Below are 8832 nucleotides of genomic sequence, written 5' to 3' on the forward strand. Positions count from 1 at the left end.
GGTACCCCTGTATATAGCCATGTTATTACCTGGTACTCCCTGTATATAACCATGTTATTACCTGGTACTCCCTGTATATAACCATGTTATTACCTGTTCATTCCTGTATAATAGGCATGTTATTTTTATTCTTTATTCACTGTTTCTCCATTTCTATGTTTTATTTCGTACTTTATCTTTAACTCTGTATTGTTTTTCCAAAACTGTTAGTCAACACATGTTGTTTACAAATGGATTCATTTCTAATATCAATGTGTACCCACCACTCAACACACAGCTGAATGCTGAAAGTAGAGCAATTGAACACAGTGTGTGTATGTCAGTGTGTGTGTGTGTGTGTGTGTGTGTGTGTGTGTGTGTGTGTGTGTGTGTGTGTGTGTGTGTGTGTGTGTGTGTGTGTGTGTGCATTCAGATCCTTCTCCACATGTTTTTAGATTTATTCTAAAAATGATTAAAGAAAAACATTTCCTCATCAATCTACACACAATACCCCATAATGACATCACAATACCCATAATGACATCACAATACCCATAATGACATCACAATACCCCATAATGACATCACAATACCCCATAATGACAAAGTTTACAAGTTTTGGGGGAAAAAAAACAGAAATACCTTATTATACCTCAGTATTCAGAACCTTTGCTATGAGGCTTGAAATTGATCTCAGTTGCATCATGTTTCCATTGATCATCCTTGAGATGTTTCTACAACTTGATTGGAGTCCACCTGTGGTAAATTCAATTGATTGGACATGATTTATATAAATCTTCATAAGGCTAGGAGTCCCGCTAGCGAAACAACTTCCAGTGAAACTTGTGGGCGCGCAATTCAAATAAATAATCATACAAATGATGGATATTAAAGATTTATGTACATACAATTATCGATTAAATCGATTAATCGATTAAATATTCACTTCATTTTTGTAAATATTCCTCTGATTTGTCATCCAAAGGGTCCCAGCTATAACATGTAGTGTCGCTTTGTCAGATAAAATCCTTCTTCATATCCCAAAAAGTCTGTTTAGTTGTCGCCATCAATTTGAGTAATCCACTCGTTCAACATGCAGAGAAAGGAATCCAAAAAATCTAAACTTTGTTTCAACAAGTCAAAATACGTTTCTATTAAATCCTCAGATCCTCCAAAATGTAGTCTATAATATTTAATACGGAAAGAAGTTCAATAGGAAATAAGTTGTTGTTGATGTTCAATAGGAAAGAAGTATGTTCAATAGGAAATAAGTATGTTCAAGGAAAGTGATAATAGCAGGTGTGCGTTGTCTTCATGGCGTGCGAACACACTAATTTCCAAGCAGATGTCCTACTAAACAAGTTTTTCTTAAATGTTTTGGAAGAAACAAGCCTGACCTTGAACAAAGACTACTGACACCCAGTGGAAGACATAGGAATTGCATACTGGAAGCTAGATTTAATTATTTCCATATACTTTCCATTGGAATAGCAAAGCTCTCAAAAAAAAACTGTTTGTTTTTTCATTGTATTTTCTCCTACCATGTCTATTGTATTATAGTCTCCTACATTATTTGAACATTTCTACAACCTTCAAAGTGTTTTCTTTCCAATGGTGCCAAATATATGCGTATCCTGGCTTCAGGGCTTGAGCAACAGGCTGTTTACTTTGGGCACGTCAGTCAGGCGGAAATTGAGGAAAAAGGATCCTAGCCTATATAAGGTTCCACAGTGCATGTCAGAGCATAAACCAAGCCATGACGTCAAAGGAATTGTCCGCAGAGCTCTGAGACAGGATTTTATCGAGACTGATCTGGGGAAGTGTAGCAAAACAGTATTGAAGGGAAAGTGTAGCAAAGTAGTATTGAAGGTCCCAAGAACATAGTGGCCTCCATCATTCTTAAATGGAAGAAGTTTGGAACCACCAAGACTCTTCCTAGAGCTGGCCTCCAGGCCAAATTGAGCAATCGGGGAGGAAACTGATGGTCACTCTGAAAGAGCTCCAGAATTCCTCTGTGGAGATGGGAGAAACCTTCCGGAAGGACAACCATCTCTGCAGCACTCCACCAACAAGGCCTTTATGGTAGAGTGACCAGACAGAAGCCACTGCTCAGTAAAAGGTAAGTTTGGTGGCGTGAGTGAAGGAGGCTTTGTTGTGAAATAGAAAGCCGACTCTAGATTTGATTTTAGATTGGAGATGTTTGATATGAGTCTGGAAGGCGAGTTTACAGTCTAGCCAGACACCTAGGTACTTATAGATGTCCACATATTCCAGTTCAGAACCAACCAGGGTGGTGATGCTAGTCGGGTGTGCGGGTGGAGGCAGCGAACGGATGAAAAGCATGAATTTGGTTTTACAAGTGTTTAAGAGCAGTTGGAGGCCACGGAAGGAGTATTGTACGGCATTGAAGCTCGTTTGGAGGTTAGCACAATGTCCAAGGAAGTGCCAGAAGTATACAGTATGGTGTCGTCTGCGTATAGGTGGATCAGGGAATTGCCAGCAGCAAGAGCAACATCATTGATATATACAGAGAAAAGAGTCGGCCCGAGAATTTAACCCTGTGGCACCCCATAGAGACTGCCAGAGGACCGGACAACATGCCCTCCGATTTGACACACTGAACTCTGTCTGCAAAGTAGTTGGTGAACCAGGCAAGGCAGTCATTAGAAAAAGTGAGGCTACTGAGTCTGCCGATAAGAATATGGTGATTGACAGAGTCGAAAGCCTTGGCCAGGTCGATGAAGACGGCTGCACAGTACTGTCTTTTATCGACTCTGCTGTTGGGACTCTGATGTTGGGGCAGCTTTATGTAGGCCCTAACAGTTTGTGGATACCATTTGTTAATGTATGGTTTAGTGTTGTTAATGTATGGTTTAGTGTTGTGTTGTGAAATGGCTTTTCTGGCATACGTCCCACATTTTTTTTTAACAATAGCAAGATTTCCATGCAATTTCTGTGCATGTATGTATGTATATATGTATGTATGTATGTATGTATGTAAGCAATACACCATAATGACAAAGTGAAACATGCTGTCTTTATTTCATTTTCAATAAATGTACAAAAATGTCTAAGAACATGTTTTCACTTTGTCATTATGTGGTATTGTGATTAGACAGATTCGGAAAAAATTTATACTTATTCATTCAGGCTGTTACAAAACAACATGTGGAATAAGTCAAGGGAGGGAGGCTTTCAGAGGGAAATCTTGGCTGTAGGCTGTCTCTCTCTCTCTCTCTCCCTGTTCTCTCTCTGTCTCTCTGTCTCTCTGTCTCTCTCTCTCTCTCTCTCTGTTCTCTCTCTGTCTCTCTGTCTCTCTCTCTCTCTCTCCCTGTTCTCTCTCTGTCTCTCTGTCTCTCTGTCTCTCTGTCTCTCTCTCTCTCTCTCTCTCTCTCTCTCTCTCTCTCTCTCTCCCTCTACTCTCTCTCTCTCTCTCTCTCTCTCTCCCTCTACTCTACTCTCTCTCTCTCTCTCCCTCTACTCTCTCTCTCCCTCTCTCTCTCTATCTCCCTCTTTCTCTCTCTCGCTCCCTGTTCTCTCTACTCTCTCTCTCTCTCTCTCTCTCTCTCTCTCTCTCTCTCTCTCGCTCTCTTTCTCTCTCTCTCTCTCTCGCTCTCTTTCTCTCTCTCGCTCCCTGTTCTCTCTACTCTCTCTCTCTCTGTCCCTGTTCTCTCTCTCTCTCTCTCTCTCTCTCTCTCTCTCTCTCTCTCTCTCTCTCTGTCTCTCTCTCTCTCTCTCTCTCTCTCTCCCTCTACTCTCTCTCTCTCTCTCTATGTCTCTCTCTCTATGTCTCTCTTTCTCTCTTTCTCTCTCTCTCTCTCTCTCTCTCTCTCTCTCTCTCTCTCTGTCTCTCTCTCTCTCTCTCTCTCTCTCTCTCTCCCTCTACTCTCTCTCTCTCTCTCTCTCTCTCTCTCTCTCTCTCTCTCGCTCCCTGTTCTCTCTACTCTCTCTCTCTCTCTATCTCTCTCTCTCTCTATCTCTCTCTCTTTTTCTCTCTCTCTCTCTCGCTCCCTGTTCTCTCTACTCTCTCTCTCTCTCTCTCTCTCTCTCTCTCTCTCTCTCTCTCTCTCTCTCTCTCTCGCTCCCTGTTCTCTCTACTCCCTCTCTATGTTCTCGTCCGTATTCACAACCCAGACTGAGGAAGACAGAGGAACATTTCGTTGTGACCTAGTTTCACTTTCAAGGAAAAGACTCCTTCAAAAAGACATTGGCACATAAGAGTGTTGCGTTGAACGGAATTAAAACAGTGAATTAGCCCCACAGAAAACGCTTTCAAACATAAAAATGTAAAGTTCAGCAAAAAGTATGTAAAGAGCGGCTCATATTTCAGTTGTTTCCAGCTCAGCCAATGGGCTCAGAGAACACAGCAGCATTGTTTTCATACTAACATCCTAATTGGCCAAGGCCACTCTAATTGATTAAAGAAACACGGGGGGGTTGGAGGCGGACTGCAATGCTGTTGTGTGTCAGGAACCATTGTTCCTTCTCCACTCCTCATCCGATCCCACAGTGTGTTTGCTTTGCACTGCAAAACGTCTTGCTGTCAGCAATCATAAGACCCGCAATCCAGCAGGGGAAGAGAGTGGTTGCCAGAGGCAGGGACACTGTGGAGAGATCCTGGTGTTGTACCCTTTATTTGGTATGGGTCAATGCATAGACTGTAACTTGTTATATTGTACAGTAGCTGGCTAGATGCTTTATATTCTCTGTAGTGAATTATATGCCACATCCTGATTTTTCCCTCATGTTTTCAGAAACCAATCAGAAACCACGACATTACTGAAGATGGCGTCGTACTCTATGGATAATGTCTTGAGAGACTCAACTTTGCTATTTTGGGATTCTCTTGCAGGCTTCATTTTCTTTTTTGCACAAAAATGTATCCGCTATGATTGAGCGACAATCACTTTTGAAGATCAGATCGGCAGTTACTAACCTGTAGTGCTGTGCGCCGAGAGTCAGGAAGCAAGTTCAGGGAGTAATTGTTTTAATGAATAAAGACAACATAATACAAAACTAGAAAACACGAACAACGCACAGACATGACACAGGAACGGAAACAATAACGGCTGGGGAAGGAATCAAAGGGAGTGACATACAGTGCCTTGCGAAAGTATTCGGCCCCCTTGAACTTTGCGACCTTTTGCCACATTTCAGGCTTCAAACATAAAGATATAAAACTGTATTTTTTTGTGAAGAATCAACAACAAGTGGGACACAATCATGAAGTGGAACGACATTTATTGGATATTTCAAACTTTTTTAACAAATCAAAAACTGAAAAATTGGGCGTGCAAAATTATTCGGCCCCCTTAAGTTAATACTTTGTAATGCCACCTTTTGCTGCGATTACAGCTGTAAGTCGCTTGGGGTATGTCTCTATCAGTTTTGCACATCGAGAGACTGACATTTTTCCCATTCCTCCTTGCAAAACAGCTCGAGCTCAGTGAGGTTGGATGGAGAGCATTTGTGAACAGCAGTTTTCAGTTCTTTCCACAGATTCTCGATTGGATTCAGGTCTGGACTTTGACTTGGCCATTCTAACACCTGGATATGTTTATTTTTGAACCATTCCATTGTAGATTTTGCTTTTTGTTTTGGATCTTTGTCTTCTTGGAAGACAAATCTCCGTCCCAGTCTCAGGTCTTTTGCAGACTCCATCAGGTTTTCTTCCAGAATGGTCCTGTATTTGGCTCCATCCATCTTCCCATCAATTTTAACCATCTTCCCTGTCCCTGCTGAAGAAAAGCAGGCCCAAACCATGATGCTGCCACCACCATGTTTGACAGTGGGGATGGTGTGTTCAGTGTGATGAGCTGTGTGGCTTTTGCGCCAAACATAACGTTTTGCATTGTTGCCAAAAAGTTCAATTTTGGTTTCATCTGACCAGAGCACCTTCTTCCACATGTTTGGTGTGTCTCCCAGGTGGCTTGTGGCAAACTTTAAACAACACTTTTTATGGATATCTTTAAGAAATGGCTTTCTTCTTGCCACTCTTCCATAAAGGCCAGATTTGTGCAATATACGACTGATTGTTGTCCTATGGACAGAGTCTCCCACCTCTGCTGTAGATCTCTGCAGTTCATCCAGAGTGATCATGGGCCTCTTGGCTGCATCTCTGATCAGTCTTCTCCTTGTATGAGCTGAAAGTTTAGAGGGACGGCCAGGTCTTGGTAGATTTGCAGTGGTCTGATACTCCTTCCATTTCAATATTATCGCTTGCACAGTGCTCCTTGGGATGTTTAAAGCTTGGGAAATATTTTTGTATCCAAATCCGGCTTTAAACTTCTTCACAACAGTATCTCGGACCTGCCTGGTGTGTTCCTTGTTCTTCATGATGCTCTCTGCGCTTTTAACGGATCTCTGAGACTATCACAGTGCAGGTGCATTTATACAGAGACTTGATTACACACAGGTGGATTGTATTTATCATCATTAGTCATTTAGGTCAACATTGGATCATTCAGAGATCCTCACTGAACTTCTGGAGAGAGTTTGCTGCACTGAAAGTAAAGGGGCTGAATAATTTTGCACGCCCAATTTTTCAGTTTTTGATTTGTTAAAAAAGTTTGAAATATCCAATAAATGTCGTTCCACTTCATGATTGTGTCCCACTTGTTGTTGATTCTTCACAAAAAAATACAGTTTTATATCTTTATGTTTGAAGCCTGAAATGTGGCAAAAGGTCGCAAAGTTCAAGGGGGCCGAATACTTTCACAAGGCACTGTATATAGGGAAGGTAATCAGGGAGGTGATGGAGTCCAGGTGAATCTGATGACTCGCAGGTGGGCGTAACGATGGTGACAGGTGTACGCCGTAATGAGCAGCCTGGTAACCTAGAGGAAGGAGAGGGAGCACATGTGACAGTGCCACCTCCCCGAAGGGCGGCTCCAGTCGCACGCTCTGATTCGAACCCTAACAGGACTGACCTCCTGCTCTGATTCTAACAGGACTGACCACCTGCTCTGATTCTAACCCTAACAAGACTGACCACCTGCTCTGATTCTATCAGGACTGACCACCTGCTCTGATTCTAACAGGACTGACCACCTTATCTGTTTCCAACCCCAACAGGACTGACCACCTGCTGTTTCCAACCCTAACAGGACTGACCACCTGCTCTGTTTCCAACCCTAACAGGACTGACCACCTGCTCTGATTCTAACAGGACTGACCACCTGCTCTGATTCTAGGTTCAGATCCAGGGTCAGATCCAGGTTCAGATCCAGGGTCAGATCCAGGGTCAGATCCAGGGTCAGATCCAGGTTCAGATCCAGGGTCAGATCCAGGGTCAGATCCAGGGTCAGATCCAGGTTCAGATCCAGGGTCAGATCCAGGGTCAGTTCCAGGGTCAGTTCCAGGGTCAGATCCAGGGTCAGATACAGGGTCAAATCCAGGGTCAGATCCAGGGTCAGATACAGGGTCAAATCCAGGGTCAGATCCAGGGTCAGTTCCAGGGTCAGATACAGGGTCAAATCCAGGGTCAGATCCAGGGTCAGATCCAGGGTCAGTTCCAGGATCAGTTCCAGGATCAGTTCCAGGATCAGTTCCAGGGTCAGTTCCAGGGTCAGGGTCAGTTCAGGATCAGTTTCAGGATCAGGATCAGTTCAGGATCAGTTCCAGGATCAGTTCCAGGGTTAGTTCCAGGGTCATTTCCAGGGTCAGTTCCCGGGCCAGTTCCAGGGTCAGTTCCAGGATCAGTTCCAGGATCAGATCCAGGATCAGTTCCAGGGTCAGTTCCAGGGTCAGTTCCAGGGTCAGTTCCAGGATCAGTTCCAGGGTCAGTTCCAGGATCAGATCCAGGATCAGTTCCAGGGTCAGTTCCAGGGTCAGTTCCAGGGTCAGGTCACTGTCCTTTCGGAGCTCACTGTATATCCAGGGACATGTCTATTACCATGTTAACATTGGGATACTGGAGTGATGGAGGTAGATATGTATAGGGTGAAGGGAACAGGGATACTGGAGTGATGGAGGTAGATATGTATAGGGGGAAGGAGACAGGGATACTGGAGTGATGGAGGTAGATATGTATAGGGGGAAGGAGACAGGGATACTGGAGTGATGGAGGTAGATATGTATAGGGTGAAGGGAACAGGGATACTGGAGTGATGGAGGTAGATATGTATAGGGGTAAGGTGACTGTACACAGGGTCAGTACCAAGTCAGAAGTTTACATACACCTTAGCCAAATACATTTAAAATCAGTTTTTCACAATTCCTGACATTTAATCCTAGTAAAAATACCCTGTTTTAGGTCAGTTAGCAACACCACTTTATTTTAAGAATGTGAAATGTCAGAATAATAGTAGAGATAATTATTTATTTCAGCTTTTATTTCACAGTGGGTAAGAAGTTTACATACACTCAATTAGTATTTGGTAGCATTGCCTTTAAATTGTTTATCTTGGGTCAAATGTTTCGGGTAGCCTTCCACAAGCTTCCCACAATAAATTGGGTGAATTTTGGCCCATTCCTCCTGACAGAGCAACTGAGTCAGGTTTGTGGGCCTTCAAAAAAAGTTAAACTTTTAACATCCCACGGAGCATCATTAACTCCGTTATTAAAAAATGGAAAGAATATGGCACCACAACAAACCTACCAAGAGAGGGCCACCCACCAAAACTCACAGACCAGGCAAGGAGGGCAACAAAGAGACCAAAGATAACCCTGAAGGAGCTGCAAAGCTCCACAGCAGAGAATGGAGTGTCCAGAGAGTGAGAGTGTCCAGAAAGCCATTGCATAAAGGAAAAATAAGCAAACACTTTTGGTGTTCGCCAGAAGGCATGTGGGAGACTCCCCAAACGTATTGGAGAAAGTATTCTGGTCAGATGAGACTAAAATGTAGCTTTTTGG

Source organism: Oncorhynchus clarkii, chromosome 12, assembly GCF_045791955.1.
Source record: "Oncorhynchus clarkii lewisi isolate Uvic-CL-2024 chromosome 12, UVic_Ocla_1.0, whole genome shotgun sequence".
Lineage (NCBI taxonomy): Eukaryota > Metazoa > Chordata > Actinopteri > Salmoniformes > Salmonidae > Oncorhynchus > Oncorhynchus clarkii.